The sequence below is a fragment of the Pipra filicauda genome, unplaced genomic scaffold (assembly GCF_003945595.2).
Source record: "Pipra filicauda isolate LSUMZ 115617 unplaced genomic scaffold, ASM394559v2 scaffold6_size6359152_pilon, whole genome shotgun sequence".
NCBI classification, from domain to species: Eukaryota; Metazoa; Chordata; class Aves; order Passeriformes; family Pipridae; genus Pipra; species Pipra filicauda.
The window spans coordinates 5,802,393-5,817,843 of record NW_024104865.1 but is presented as its reverse complement, the minus strand read 5'-3'; positions in this window follow the sequence as shown (position 1 = coordinate 5,817,843).

Genomic DNA, 15,451 nt, shown 5'->3' with positions numbered 1-15,451 from the left:
AACCTCCTCAGACGGTAGAGGTAGAGTGGTACCATAAGTCTCATCTCCATTTTTCAGTTAAATAGGAAACTCTTGAAAGACACCAAAGAAAGTAGTTCCCTCACCCCAGATGGGCTGATAATTAGAGAGATTCCTTTCCTTTGCTTCTCACAACACACCTGTACCTTAAATAATTATCTGCATCACTTCTCAGAGGAAGTATTCTGTGGCCCTTTCCTGGCAGAGATTCTCATAGCATAATTTATAATTTCTTATGCACATATACACATACTTCAAGCATGTGAATCTTTTCAGGAGACCAGTAGTGGAAGCCAGTGAATTCAGGGAAGGTTTCCATACCACAGTAATCTCTAGAGAGACGCATGTGTGCATATGTAAGCACACCTACTACATGTGTGTGAGATACTACCCTATGCATTAGATATCTAAAACTAACAGTAATAATGTAATCAAAATATAACTTCTTCCCTCAACACAAATAATAAAATTTATATCAAATAATCTTACCAATAGTATTAGTAAAATTAGATTATATTAAATTTTTAACTGCAGAATACAAATCCACATTTTGGTGAGTAGAAAGAAGTTCATATCCAGTTTGTGTTGAGTTTAATGTGTAAATTATAGCCTGATTTACAATAAAATAATATTGCCTAAAGTATAAAAAAAGGAAATGAAAAATATATTTTCCCTTCTCTACGTTATTCATTTCTCCATTTAAAATTCAGAACTTCAGATGAACATAAAATTATTTCTCATGAGGTTCCTAAGCCCCTCAAAATGAGTGCAATCTTTTGAACAAGTTGACTTTAGGTAGTAATGTCTGCAATGTCTGCAGAACGTTCAAAGAATGTTCCAGCTGAAAAATCAGAATATTCTGGATGATAGACAATGGGGGGAGGGGACGAAGAATGGGAAATAGCAATTTGTTTACTTTATGCCAAGCAAAGAAAGTACTTTAGTCCTGAAAGTATTTCAGCAGCTATCAAAATTATTCCCTAACAAAATACCTACTAGCAGATAGTAGGTATTTGTGGTATCATGAGGTATGATTTTGTTCAGTGAAATACTTAGTGCTGAGGACACATAGTTATCAGCTGGGTTTAAACCACAACAGTCCTTATTATACATATTTCAGGGGGTGATTGCTTTGAACAAGCTTTAATACTTTAGACTGAATGCCCATTAAGGCTTGTGATAACTGTGCACCTGGAATATGCTTTTCCAGTTTAGTTTCATCCAAAAGGATTTAATTCATTTAATGCACTCTAGGCCCAATCTGGTGAGATTCACCTCAAAAGTGTGTCTCTATTGAGCAAAAAGGCTAATGTAGATGCTTCCATGAACTCCACAGTTTGTAAATTAAAAATTATGTCTTTTCATGCAGAAATTCCCTTCCCAGCCTTCCTGAAGAGCAGATCACTAAGAGATTTGCCTACCTAAAATTTTCAGTGAAGGGTGAGGGTCTCAAACATCATAACCAAAGTGTTGTTCACATAAAAAAATATTCACTTAAAAAAAATATTTTGACTTTCAGATTTGGTCACAGTACATTCCTGAACAACTTTCTACAAGAAAAGGAAAGACAATTTCATAAAAGTTACCATTCTTTGTGAAGGGGTGAGTGTGTGTGTGTGAAAGAGTGATATTCAGGCATATTTTTTTTGTGTAGACTAGAAAGCACACTCCTCAGGTGCAGCATAACATAATGTTTTCTTTCTGTCACATTTACTAACCTTGGGAGATGAGATTTCAGCACTGATGACCAGACACTGTCTCAGAGATAATAAACCTGATCAACAACTGAAAGTCCAAATCACACCCCTATGGTGATAGAGCTTTCCCTTAGATGTATTTGAACATATTGAGATAACTCACAATCATTTTAAAGCACTCGGGTTGTCTCAAACATTTAAACAGAGATAATTCATCTGTTTTAGACTGTGCAAGGTTCTATTTCACCTTTCAATATTGCCACTTGAATACAGGTGACTGGCATCATAAAACAGAATGGCCCTGCCTTGTTATCCCTGTTTACCTCCATGATTTTTTCATCTCTAGTTTCTTAAGCCACATACTTGCCCTGTGTGACATTTGAACAGCCTTCACATTCCCTGCTGTTAAAAAGCATAATGCAGCACAAAAGAAATGCAAATGCCAGGTGGTATAAGACAGAAAAACAATACACAGTAATAATTGTTGTAACAGGTGGTCATGATATGGTGGCAGTCGTTGGCTTATGGCCTAAAGGGTCCTGGTAGAAAGGAAATTATTTCCAGACAATGAAACTGCTGATTAGTAATGACTGTAGCTTTTGCAACTCCTCCAGGCATCTCTGTTCTGGATCAAAAAAATTTCCCTTACCTTGAGAAAATAAATTTGCCACTGGCCTTATCGAGAATCCCAAGAACACCCAGCAAACAAATTAGCCACAACTTTGCAAAGATGTAAGCAGTAACCTTTGCTCATGCTTCATCTTGGTGAAGGACTCGTGTTGCGATAACTACAGTGAATTTCTATATTGTATAGGCTTCTATAGCTGTCAGTACAGCAGCATCTCATTCTCTCTTTCCTGACTTCACCTTTACAACATCCCTGTAAGGTAGGGAGATACTTCCTGCTTTGGGTAGCTGGATATTGGAGAACATTCCAACGCCAGCAGAGAATTCATAAAATTCTCTCTGGGAATGAAGTTCAGGTTTCTGAAGGCACAAAGGTGACTAAGCCAAGGGAATCTACACACTTCTTACAGCCTTGCATCTCATATCATGCACATCTCTGCAGAACACAGTACATACTAGGTAGAAAATGCTACCACATGGAAGGATGGCATAAATGATAAAGAAGAGCCACTATAAAAGCACAACTAAAACAGTTGCACCTCCTGCTCCTTAGATAATAGCTATAGGAGCATTCAGAGATTAAATTTATGACTTCATCACTGAAGTCATACAAAATTCCCACTAATTTCCATAGGGCTAGTCTTTTGCAGTTCAATAATAATGTATCAGATACCCCATCTATTTAATTCTCAACCTGGTAAAAAATTTTATTTTGTCCAAAGTTCACATTATTGTTCTTTTTAGTTAGAATTTTTGTTCTTTGAGAATGAAGAAGATACTAATTTTAGTTAAATTTTAAAATATAGTCAGTTTGTTCATATAACATATGGTTACCTTTGCATCACTGAGAAGAATAAACTAACAAAATTTGAAATCACTTTATAGCAAATAAACTGTGAAAGCGTCTATGCTTATAGGTTTCCAAAATTAATACTCAGATGATATTAATAGCAAAATCCAGCCTTAAAAGCAACTGGAAGCTCCATTTCATAAAAAGCCATGCGTTTTGCAATAAAAGCAAGTTTTGATAACTTTAATGAGAGAAAAACCATGAAAATAAGCAAGTTTGAACTTTTGGATTCACTTAAATAAAGCTGCTGTATTTCAAATGCCTTTAGTGATAGAGCACAAAGGCAATGTATTTTTTATGTAGGCTTCAAAGTCTTGCAAAATGCCAGGATATGTAACTGAATTCACATATGAGCTTCTCAGATTTCAGATTAATTTTTACTTTGAACTCATGCCAAAGACTCTGAACTGTACAGATAGCAAAGCTCTGCTAGTAGATTTTGCTGACATTTGGAAGCACCAGTCATTTGTTCTCAGGATGCCAGAACAAGGCTCTAGATAATATTTCTCCCCTATCATGAACAATAGAATTTATATGGTGGTGTCTCTCTTTTCAGGGTATTTTTGATCTGTTTGTTTTAAGTATTTCTTTTCCACCTACACAGAGAATAAATTCTTTTACAGGAAAGAGACATTGACATGTTAATGCTTGCAGAGTTATGGTGTTTCCTTTAAGCAATGCTTCTGGCCAATATCCTCTAATGAATTTATCATCCATTTTGTGATCTCCCCTCTTCAGAGTAAAGTTTCTTCTCAACATTGATAACAACAGGGATGAGAAATCAATTAGCAGCCTCCAAGCTCAGAATCTGTGGTCCTCAAAGAATACTAGTGACCCTGAACTGAGATACACTTTTATTCAAGCATAAATGGTACCTTACAGTGTTAAGGCTTAATGAAATATTAACTTGGTTAATATATAGTTATAACTCCTGCTGAGTTTCTGTGCTGCTTTTTGAGTAGGTGGAATTTTCCTTTCCCCTATTCTTCCTGTGAAACAATCTTCTTTATGCCATCTTGCCACTATTGCCCACACGTGCACATCCCTTTAAATTAAATTGTTCCACAGTTGCAGATGGGAAAAGGTGAGTAATCTGTCCCAGGAGACAAAGACAAGGAGGAGAAGAGAAGAAAGCAAAAATCCTCTCCCAGTTATTATAACAGAGATGGCAGACACAGTTAAGGAGAACAAGGCTCTTTAATCAAGCCAATGGTAGGTTAGTGTAGGTAAGACATGAAGTATCCAGTATTTTAGATCACTCCTACCACCCTGAACATGTCTATCAGGAATATTTAGAGTCTTTCTAAAGAAGACCTTCTCCCAGCTTATCCTCTGACTATTTATAGCAGTGGTAAATATGTAGAAAGGTGATTTGCTTTTTAATTTTTTGGCCTACTCTACAAATACTGTTCTTAACATTCACTCCAGGAATTCCTCAAGGCTTCTCTCACATGGAGTATTTGGACCCTGAAACCATCCCTATGGTGTAGCTTGAGCAGGCATTACTGCTCAAGCAACATGCCTTCTTCACATGCCCACCTTTCCATCAGTTAAGAAGTCAAGGACGATACACAGACATTCCTCAAGCTCTCCCTGTTGCCCTTTCACTGCTAAGAGTTCCTTCCCTCAAATGCTCAATCTCAGGTCACTGCTTTGCTCAGTTTCCATACAGGGATGCCTGTGCACAATTAAGCAGCTAAACAGTATTGAACATTTATAAATTAGCTGAAGAGAGATTCTCTCTAATTCCTGATAGTAGTGGGAACCAGGGGGAAATTAAGATCAGAGGCACTGTAGCAGATAGACTCGGGTTGTTAGTTGTTACTTCTGCATACTGGTTGCAGAGCTTTGCTGCATCTATAACCAGCTTTGTAGTTCCTTCTGTATCAAGAGCCCTGAGATTCCAGGGATTTTGTCTTATAGCCCAGTTCTGTTAGGTTGAATTGCATCCCAGCGGACAGCCCTACCTGCAGAGGTGTCTACCACTACATTTAAGATGCTTGTCAACATTTGCAAATGTGCGTCCTGATTAAGTGCCATCATATGGCTTTATCCAAATTGTGTTGCAAAAGTAGACTGATGTCCTAAAGTACCTGCTATCGAAAGAGGAGATTCACTTGATATCAGCAGTGCTCTCAATGTATTCTGTATCATCTTGACTTGTATCCAGTTTTAGACTGCTCAACAGGAAAGAACTGCATAAGTATTTCTCCTAATGACAGGTTCCAGTACACTGATCCCATTACTCTTTGATCAATAAATTAGTTGTGTAAAAATGAGTACTTTTAGAGATGATAAATGAACTCTAGAGGACTGTCTAGGTGCTGGTTTCACTTTAGTAAGAACAGAGGTTCACAGATAATTAATTGGAGCAAAAGTTGCATGAATGAGGGAATAATTTACCATGAATTAAACCATGAACAGGGGATGCTGCATGAACAGGAATGATGGGGGAACACATACAAAAAAAATGCCTGGCATGACATGAGTCAAAGGATACATCTTCTTGTATTTTTGAATATTTAACTGAAGTTGCACACAAAGTGTGCACAACAATGCTTCAGAGCTGATGGTAAAATACATAACCACCATTTTCACAGGAATCCAGTTCCATCTCGGACTCAACTCACAGCAGTGGATTAGAAGGGGTGGAGGAAAGAGATTCTTGCCTCGTTCTTACCACAAAACTACACAGAAGAATTTTGCACAGACTGTTTAAATGCCTGTTACAGATCTCAGACACTCTTAAAAAAAACTTGCAGAGCAAATACTTGTTAATGTTTGTATGCTTATGTGCTTTCAAGAGACAGTGCCCATACACAAAACCCTGTGCTTCTGCATTTATGCATGCACTTATGCTTTTATGCCTGCATATGGGGATTAGCATGTACAGTGAGTCCTTTTTCTAAGCCTAGTGAAATGTGGTAAGACCATTATTGCCAAGAAAGGGAACTTTCATCTCTTTCATCTCCTTCATACTATTCTCCACTAGTGAGCTGTGCCTTGGTAATGATAGCTCTAGAAGAAAAAAAAAATAGCCTGGGTTTACCTACTGTAAAGCTACTATGGAGACAGGATATTAGCATATTAGCCCTGGAGATAAAAGCATGGGCAAGTTATATGGATTCTAGTAACTGTTGAAAAATATATGAGCTATTTTAAAAGCAACATGTTAAAGGCGTAAGGTCTCAGTTCTCTGCTGCAGCCAGGAAAGGTGCTAAGTTTGCATGGCAGACCTGCAAAAGATGCTGTGGCAATCCACAGCTGTCAGAAAGCACCGGTTCAGATACAACGGACTCCGATTCTGTCACCTTTTTCTCTTCCTCCTTTCCCTGCTTTGATTTTACTGTACATGAGGTATCCAGTTCTTTTAAGTCTCCAGGAGACAGTGACCAACTGAATTTTTTTTTCCCTGTGGAACATTGGTGTCTAAGAGGTGTGACTTAAATATCAACTGACACTAAGATACCATGGCTGATTCTCAGATTTCCCTGTTGAATTATTTTTCCCCCCTACTTTATGTATTCCACTCATAAAAAGAGCCTAGAAATCAGCTGCTGTTCATAAACATGAGAGAGACAAGGGAGAGGAAGTCTGGGCATGGATAGCACACTAGAGAGAACAATGCCTTTCCAAGAATCCCACCAATCTCTTAGGAGATCAGGTGGCAGTAGATGTGCAGGTTGAATCCAGTATGACTCCAGAATGCATATGAAGATTATTTTCTGTACCAGTACAGACTATAGGGCTGCCTGCATGACATGGCTCCAGCATGGAAACTGCTCTTGAATCTCACCAAGAATATGCAGTCAAAAAGCCACAGTTTGGAGATTTCCAAGATAACACAATCTTTGACTTGCTGCTATTCTCAAATCCCAGCAATGCAATAAACCAAATTCAGTCAAACTGCTACATTTCTAACTCTTGAGAGCATCCAGAGTTAATGTTATAAAGTGTCTATCTTCTATACGTGCCCATCAGATCTCAAAAGCAGACATAAACCTGGAAAATGCCTGTGTAAAAGCATTTTTAAGATAGTCAAGATAAATAAAACAAACTGTGCTGACTGCTAAATATATTGAATATATCGCTTTTTCTCCTGTTAAGTATAACCAACTGATACTCACAGCTTAGTGTTTGAAGTACTTTCGGCTGGAAACTCCTCATTTCAGATGAATTATAAAATTAGGGCCTCAAATATTTATTTTCAGGAAAGCTCTTCTACTATGTGATGTCAGGTCTTAAGCTGTTGAAAATATACATATTCCAAAACTGAAGAAGGATAATGTGATTTTGCTAGCTCCTAGATTTCTTCTTTGCTTTTGCAAAGGACATTATAATTTTCCTAGGGCATAAGCAAACTGTATTTTCTCTCCATGTTGCCCCATTCCTCCAGCACACCTGGAAACACTCATCTCTCTTGCAGAGCACAAATCACTTTGCTGTTGGACCATTTATGCCTTTTCTTCTCTGTTCTGGGCACTACAGCTCCATTTCAGCAGCATAATTTTTCTGTAGAAGGTGGAAGATAGACCTATTTAGAGGCCTGCAAAACAGGCCTCACAAACTGGTTTTTTACTAATTGAAAAATTTTACCTAACACAACCTAGATTGCTCTATTCAACACTGGCCTTCATAGCTCAGTGCCCTCAACATTTTTCTCACTTCAGAAAAGAACACCTTAGAACTACAGGATTGTAGAGTTGAATCCCACCAGGTAAACCAGTGCTGTAAGAGGCAGCAATGGTGATTAGAATACAGCTATTTTAGTGCTGATGATATGCTACTTATCTAACCCCAAGTTGAGCTTCATGTTACAATCCATCTTCATCACAAATCTTTACTTCAAAGGATATTTTGGGTCCAATGTGTTCTTGGACTCCAGATTCTCCCATGAACCCTCAATAAACTATCATTAGTACCTGTAAGATTCATAAAACCTACTTTAAGAATAGTATTCTAACAAGAATGCAAGTGTGGTGAAGAAAAGGGGCTGAATTTAAATTAAAAGAAAGCTAACCTATGAGACTAATGCCTGCACCAGCAGAAGCTGGACTAAGTGGGTCCTTTCAGTCTTTTACTCATAAATGCTCATACCATCAAGCATTCACAGTGCTTCTTCTGGGCTGACAAACATTTCCTGCACATACTGTATTCTGACTCAGAATTTTCAGTACTAAAATATCAATTATTTAGTCATTTACAAAGGTGGCACAACCCTCTCACATCACATGGGAAAATCCTGTGCAAAAGACCCAGTTTCTGCTGTAAACTAGATGCTATCCAGTACCACAGCAACTACTACCCGCAGTCCCTGGGGTTCATCAGTAAGTATGAAAAGATTAAATACAGAAACACTGACTCTAATGAAGTTTCCACTGTACAAAGATAGGAAACTCCTTCAATGCTTTCCCAAAGCTAAATCCCTAAACTCTGTGAAAGCCACAGGTATTAAGCACACCTGAGAACTAGCACACCTGTTTCAAATTCTTAATGCGGCTGAATTTGCTTCTCTTTAGCAATCAGCTTTGAAAACCTGACCTTAATTTCTGTCTAGAACAGAGATAATAGCATCCAGCTGCTTTGTAAGTGCTTACAAGAGAATGCCTGAAAACTGGAGGCTCTGTTCCTTTGCCAAATATTGCTTGTCAGGAACGTGTAGCAATCCACATAGGGAGTGATGATATGGGACTCTTAGTTCTCATTCTGCTACTAAGAGATCCTCGCTATGCTTTATCGTAAGTCAGCATCTGAATTTCTTTATCAATGAAATGCAGCTACACATCCCATTTTTAGTGTAATATTTCAATATATTTTCAAAATAATTTGAATGAGATATGCTAAGAAAGTTTTGAACGTTATTATCTGCTTGTACATTTTTCATGTTGATTTTTAGCCTTTAAGAAGTGTAACTCCCCAAAAGCAAAGAAGTTAGATAAAAGGAGCAAATAAAAGGATAAAATCTTGAAAATGGCAAGAAAATATCATTATCTGAGATGGACATTTTAAAAAGACAACAATCATACTTAGAGAGCAGCAGAAATAAAGAATGGAAGTCATATCTGGATGGTGAAAATAAAGTCCATTGTAAATTCTGACAAGTGGCAACATATGGGTTAAAAGAGAATTTTTAAAAAAAACAACAACCAAGCAAAAATCTACTGAAGTTGATGGAATCAGTAGATAAGCAAGATAGTAAAGGAAAAGATATGGTTACTGCAACAAATCTGTGCATCCCTTAGGGCTGACATGTGCTATGGAGCAGGACAGGGATGTTCCTGATGAGATCATTCCTTACAGGGGTTGAGGAAATCTCAGGTTCAGGAAGAATGTCTCAGAGAAAATATCACTGCTGACAAGAAAAGGTTTTAGCACAAGTCAGTGCAGTGAACAGTAACAACAGATGATGCTCACTCAGGACTTCAGAGGCAGCTCACATATGAAACTGTTCAGCTGCTGAGTGAGCTTGGTAAGTGCTACTTAAATCACCATGGTGCCAGAGCTATGGGAAAGTGCAATCAAACTTTAAAAAGGATGCAGGATGAGCGACTGTATTTCTTCCATACACACTGTTGGAAGAAACATTTAATAGAAGTAGTAGACTCAGGGACAAATATATGTTGGTGCTGAGTCAATGTAGCTTTCCCAGAGCCTGCAATACAATTTCCTAGGGGTCTCTAAAGAGCCTGTGATGATCCAGGGCATATCATTATCTAAGCTGCAGTTGTGTTCACTGGATAGCCCACACTGTGGTATAGGGAGTGAATTGCAACGTGTTGTAGCTTTTAGGAATGGAGAGGGCCAACAGACCTTAATGGCTCCTGACTGGCCTCACGTGGGGTCCTCTCCCCCTTGGCCTGGGGGTTCCATTTAGGCTTAGGCTTTGGCTTTTGCTCATTGTTTGGGCTATGTCATAGGAGCATGTATCTTCGATATAGTCTTAGTATCCTTCCTGGACCTTGGATGTGTGTTGTGCCCTTGTTTTTAGTCTTGTCTGTGCCTTCAGCCTCTGGATGCACTTCAACACCATGTCAAATTGGTTATGCTGAGCTACTGAGAGACTGCTGTGGCCCCAAATCCTAGGGAGCCCCCCTTACAGAGTAGCCCTTTACTGGCTGCTCCCCTCTGGCCCATTTGTCTTGGTTCTCTTTCAAGGCAAACCAGGGAAAAGGGCAATGGCCTGTGTTGTGAAGTTAAAGTGGAGCCAGGACAGAGCCAGAGGAGTATTTGGGTTCTGCAGTATAAGCTTACTAAAACCTTTTAGGAGGACTCATCAACAAAACAAATCTGAAGATTTAAGAATCCTTTAGAGAAAATGGTGCAGGTAAATGGTTCATCTTCCTAATGGGCCATCAGAGCACTTCAGAAATCTACTGTGGCATCTGTATGCATAATCTATAAGTATCTGGAGAAGGTGAATAGTGAAGTAACAAGACTGCAGAAGCTAAACTACAGTTTTGACGTGGTTCAGGCTAAGACTGATGCATCACTTCTCAGCACAGATTACAGGACAGACTTTTCATGCCTGCAAGCGTTTTCTGCAGTTAGTGGTTGGTGCTGAGAGAGGGATCAAAGGAGTTAACAGGCTGTGAGTGATGATGGGGAGTTCCTGATTGTTTCGGGAAATGTGTCCCACTTGCACAAATGGCAAACCACTAGAGAGCAGCATTAAATCAGGACTTTTGTTTTGTGTCTGAAGAACTTTTACATAAAACTGCATTTGTGTGATGTTTGCAATTGGACACTGGTTTCAGATCAGGTTTTACCAGAACCAGGGCAGCTATAGACAAGCCAGTCCCATCTGGCTCAGTCTTTGGGTATGTAGATACTCAAATAGTGAAATCAACCTTTGTAGCTCGTCTCCAGGAACCCAGCTTCCCCCATGCATCAAGTTAAAAAGCTATAGTAAAGTTCTCTTCAGCCTACAGCTACTTCCAAAACCAAGTTAGCTGTAAAAGCTTCTGCTGACTCTTGTCTCTAGCTGTCATCTCAAGGCTCACTGACACATATAGTTGTCTTCAGATCAAGGTCTGTAGACTTGTGCCTCTCCTTTCTAACATTATGGTATCATTCTGACATTGGAAAGGTAAAAGGTAACTGGTGGTAAAATAGCAAAGATCACACTGCGCAGGAGTGGTTTAGGAGAAACAGAGTCCAAACACATGTTGGTTTTAAACTAATTTCAACATAGTTCAGTATTTACTCTGGAGACTTTTTCTCTCAAAGAGTAGATCTTTCTTTTAAATAAAAACATACCTAAAATGTGGAAATATGTCAATATATGCAATGGCCTAAGATGCTGTAAAGTACACCTCAATTGACTAATTATATTAAAATCAGCATTCAAGTGTTTATGTATCAAGTGTATACTATGCTCAATAGTAACCTTTTCTATGAAAGGTTTGCTTTTGCTGCCTGGTAACTGGGACAAAATAAGGGACCAGATTTACAAAATCTTAATTTTGTGATTTTGACCTTTTCTGCAAAAGCCAAAACATTTTTTGCACTTCATCAAGGTCAATGATTTAATTATTCTAAACTGATTACCTTACTGGCCACTGAAAAGCAGGAAAGCTCATTTTCTTCTCCCAATCGTTAATGAGGCATGAATTGCATGCTTTCACTAATCCTAGCATCCTATAAGACACAATATCTGTAAACAGATAATTCTTAACTAACATAATTTTAAATGCAAAGGAGGTTTTGTGTATGTTTTTATTGTTTAACTCTTTTCAGCCTGTTATAGTGTAGTATAATACCTTCATTTAATGACTACAAAGTTATTTTAAAATTCTCTTTGGCAGAATCTGACTTCTGTCTAAATGCAGAGCTGTTCAGAGCCTTAAAAAGAATTGTCATGTAGTAAATGCAATATTTTCTGTTATTGTTACTTTGAAAATTAGGATTTTTTATGTAGTAAGAACAATTGGCCTCTTTAAGCATGTAGAGATAACTGTGAATCCTCCTGAAAAGTAATAAGCTTCCTAAGGTGAACACAGTTGAGTTATGCCGACTGTTTGTTCACTAGAAATTGCCTGCATGACCTTTATGTGAGTAGCTGAGGAACTGAGTTTTAGAGTGATATTCCACTGGATACTTAGACAGTCACATAGCCATTCACTCTCCTGAAATTTGTGTCCCTTGAGGTTCATTTGCTCTAATGCTTTAGCCAGGGAAAGTGCCTCTGTACTTTCTCATTATGGAAAAGTCATGGGACATACCATTCCTATAATTTCTGATGATACCTATTACTGATACAGGGCTAGGGAAAAACCTTATATTTAAACACCTACTGGTGTTCGTTTTTTCTAACTTTATCATTTAACATTTTGCCAAGAGGTACTTGGATTACATGGTGAAAGAAGTGCCCATTCTATGCTGTGAAATGAAGTCGAAACTAAGCAAGCATCACTAAGAATATGATAAACATCATATTAAAATTTCTAACCAATGGCAGTGATAAAATATCTGGCAGATCAAGGACAGTGTGGCTAACAATGAGAAATGCCAAAAGACAGTGTAAGAAAAGGCATATGGGAGAAGGAATGCAAGTTACAGCTGTGTAATCAAATTATTTGGAGAGATAATGAGAACAAGACCTGAATATTATTCTGCTAAAATATTGAAGCAGGCAACTGTAGACAAGCAGCATCAAAAAGGAAATTTGCATCTACGAGACAACTTCTGATAATGTGCTATCAGGTGATATGAGACTTTGGTCTATTAATTAGCCTTGAAAAATGCCCAGTTGTTTCTGGCAGTCAGGAAAATTAATTAAACCATGGGATAAATCTCTTCATTCAAGGTTTTTTTTTCCCATTAAATGGATATGCAAAACTGGCAGAACTTCAAAGGGCCCTCCCATCCCTCCTTGCTGCACACCTGGAGTGACCCAGCTGGAACAGGTCGTCTTCTCTTGCTTCTACTGCCTAATAACTTCTGCTCTTTCCTCTGTTGTTTTGTGATGTATAGCATCAGGAATATGCTCCTGTGACTCCTTCTGTCTCTATTTTGAACCTGATCTTGAATAGACACAGAGGTTGCTTCGAACTGTACAGAAAGAGCTCTGGTTAACAATATAACAAACATTAGGACAGTTTTAGCCACATTAGAAATCCAGAGTCCAATTTCCAGGCTTCCCCCCACCCCTTCCCACAATTTATCCCAATACCGAAGAGAAAACTTTCAGGCCAGAGGCTCCTAGAGGGGGAAGGGGAAGTATATACATTTATTTACACAAATAAATACTATACAAACTAAAGGCAACTATATATATATATTATTACACTTCCATCAGTCCCTTTAAGCCCCTCCCTTTAACTTTAGTCCAGAAGCCTTTCAAGGCTGATATGTAACGCAGTCTCTCTCTCGTGGGAGTGTTCGGAGCCCCTGAACACTCCCTCACCAACCTTCAGCTGTTTACTGCAGTCTTTCTCCTCACGAAGTCCAGGAAGGTAGCTTTGAGTCCTTTCTCCTCGGTCCCATGTCAGTCTCTGCTGTGTCATTCTCTCTCTCATACCTCGGTCTCATACCTCGGTTCGCTGTTGCTGTAGTGTAGCTTATCACAGTAGGCGTTTGGAATCTTCATTCCTCCAGGTCAGTTTTCGGCTGCCCCCAGTCAAAACTCAGCAGGGCAACTCTCAAGCCTTTTGGCCCGTCTCCAATTTCACCTGGGATTCTTCTCCCAAGTGCCGAGTTCTTTCGTTATCAGCCCGTCCACTTGGCTCTGCTTCAATGCTGAGCCTCGCATCCACTCCCACTTAAACAGTGAGAGGGAAAAAACAGCCCCCTTCTGCAGCCTTGCTGCAAAGAGGGGGGAAAGAAGAGGGCCTGGCCACAAGGCCTGCCTCTCTCTCCTCGCTTACCAGTTGTTTTGTGAGTCACATCCCTCACAAACACTCACTCACTCCAATGCTGTCTCTAACTCTGGCCTAGGCAGAGTTGCGGAGGCCGCAGGGCTCCCCTCTCCCCCCTCGGAGGGGGGGAAGAAGGAGCCCAGCCACCCCCTGGCCTCCCACACCTACACACAGCAGACACCAACAGAAGAGTGCCAACAGCTTCTGGTGCTGTGTATATATGATTTTGAGCAGAAGCGAACAAGACGAGTGGTGATTTGCCCTCCAGGGAACACTGCCCTGGCACCCAATCACCTCTGAGCCCCCGACTCCCGGGGGGGCCATCTCAAACTATGACACTTCTGAACTTCATCCTCTTATCAGCCAAAGAAAAATGTTGCGCTTCATTTTGCAGTATAATCTACATGGAAATTATAACTGTAGATGAATTGTGGAAGTCACAGAAATGTGCAATATTTTAGAAATTTTATGAGCAAACTATTAATAGGGTAAAATGAAAATATTAGTAGCAAAGCTTTACGTATCAGCTAAAATTTTCCTAGCAAAGTACTCCCTAATAACAAAGGACCAGCCCATACATCTCTCTGAAAAGGCACCCTCTGCCATCTCAATTTACTGTGAACCACATAGGTTCCTCAAAAATTTGTCTCTGCAGGCAATTCCAAAGGTTTTCTTGCTTATTTCTTAAAGATCTGATACAGCAAATCCTTAGGATTTTCTATAGCACCTCAGTATTTGTGCAGGGGCTGAAGCTGGAAGGAGAAAGCAAGATATGCTTGCCTATGGTGGGGTTCATGTATCTGCAAGATGAATATTCCCATTCTGTGGCTTACTCCTACAGTGTAAGATTTTCTAGGATTCAGCCTGTCTTTCTAGTCTTGTTTCTACTTATGGACATCAAAGGAAGGAGGGCTTCCCAGAAGGTGGGAAGCCAAAACTCTGTGAGCTGGTGGTTTTATTTATTTATAGATTCCAGAAAGACATACAATTGCTGTCAGTGGTGATTATATTGCAAGATACTGTATTGGAAAAACAATTTTAATCAACAATCGGATTCATCTCTGACTCCAACAGATTTCTAGTGCTCCTGGCTAGCAATGCCTGGCTGAGAGCTGTGCACAGAGGGGACAAGCTTATAGATGGGCTCTGCAGAGCAGGGTGGCTCCTGGCAGCAAGCTAGGGAATTACTAGAACAGGTAGTGTGGATGGATCAAAGAGTTGTTTGAGATTGAGTTTTGCTGCAAACAGACTGCTACCAGATATCCTTGCCTTGGTCAGCAGTGAGGGGACCTACAGCAGCTCATGGGTTCTTAGAATTAAAGATGAGTCACTTTAAGGTTATGGAATTTTCTTTCCTATTGCTCCACTTCCTCTGTTTTCTAAAGATAAATAAGAAATGAGAG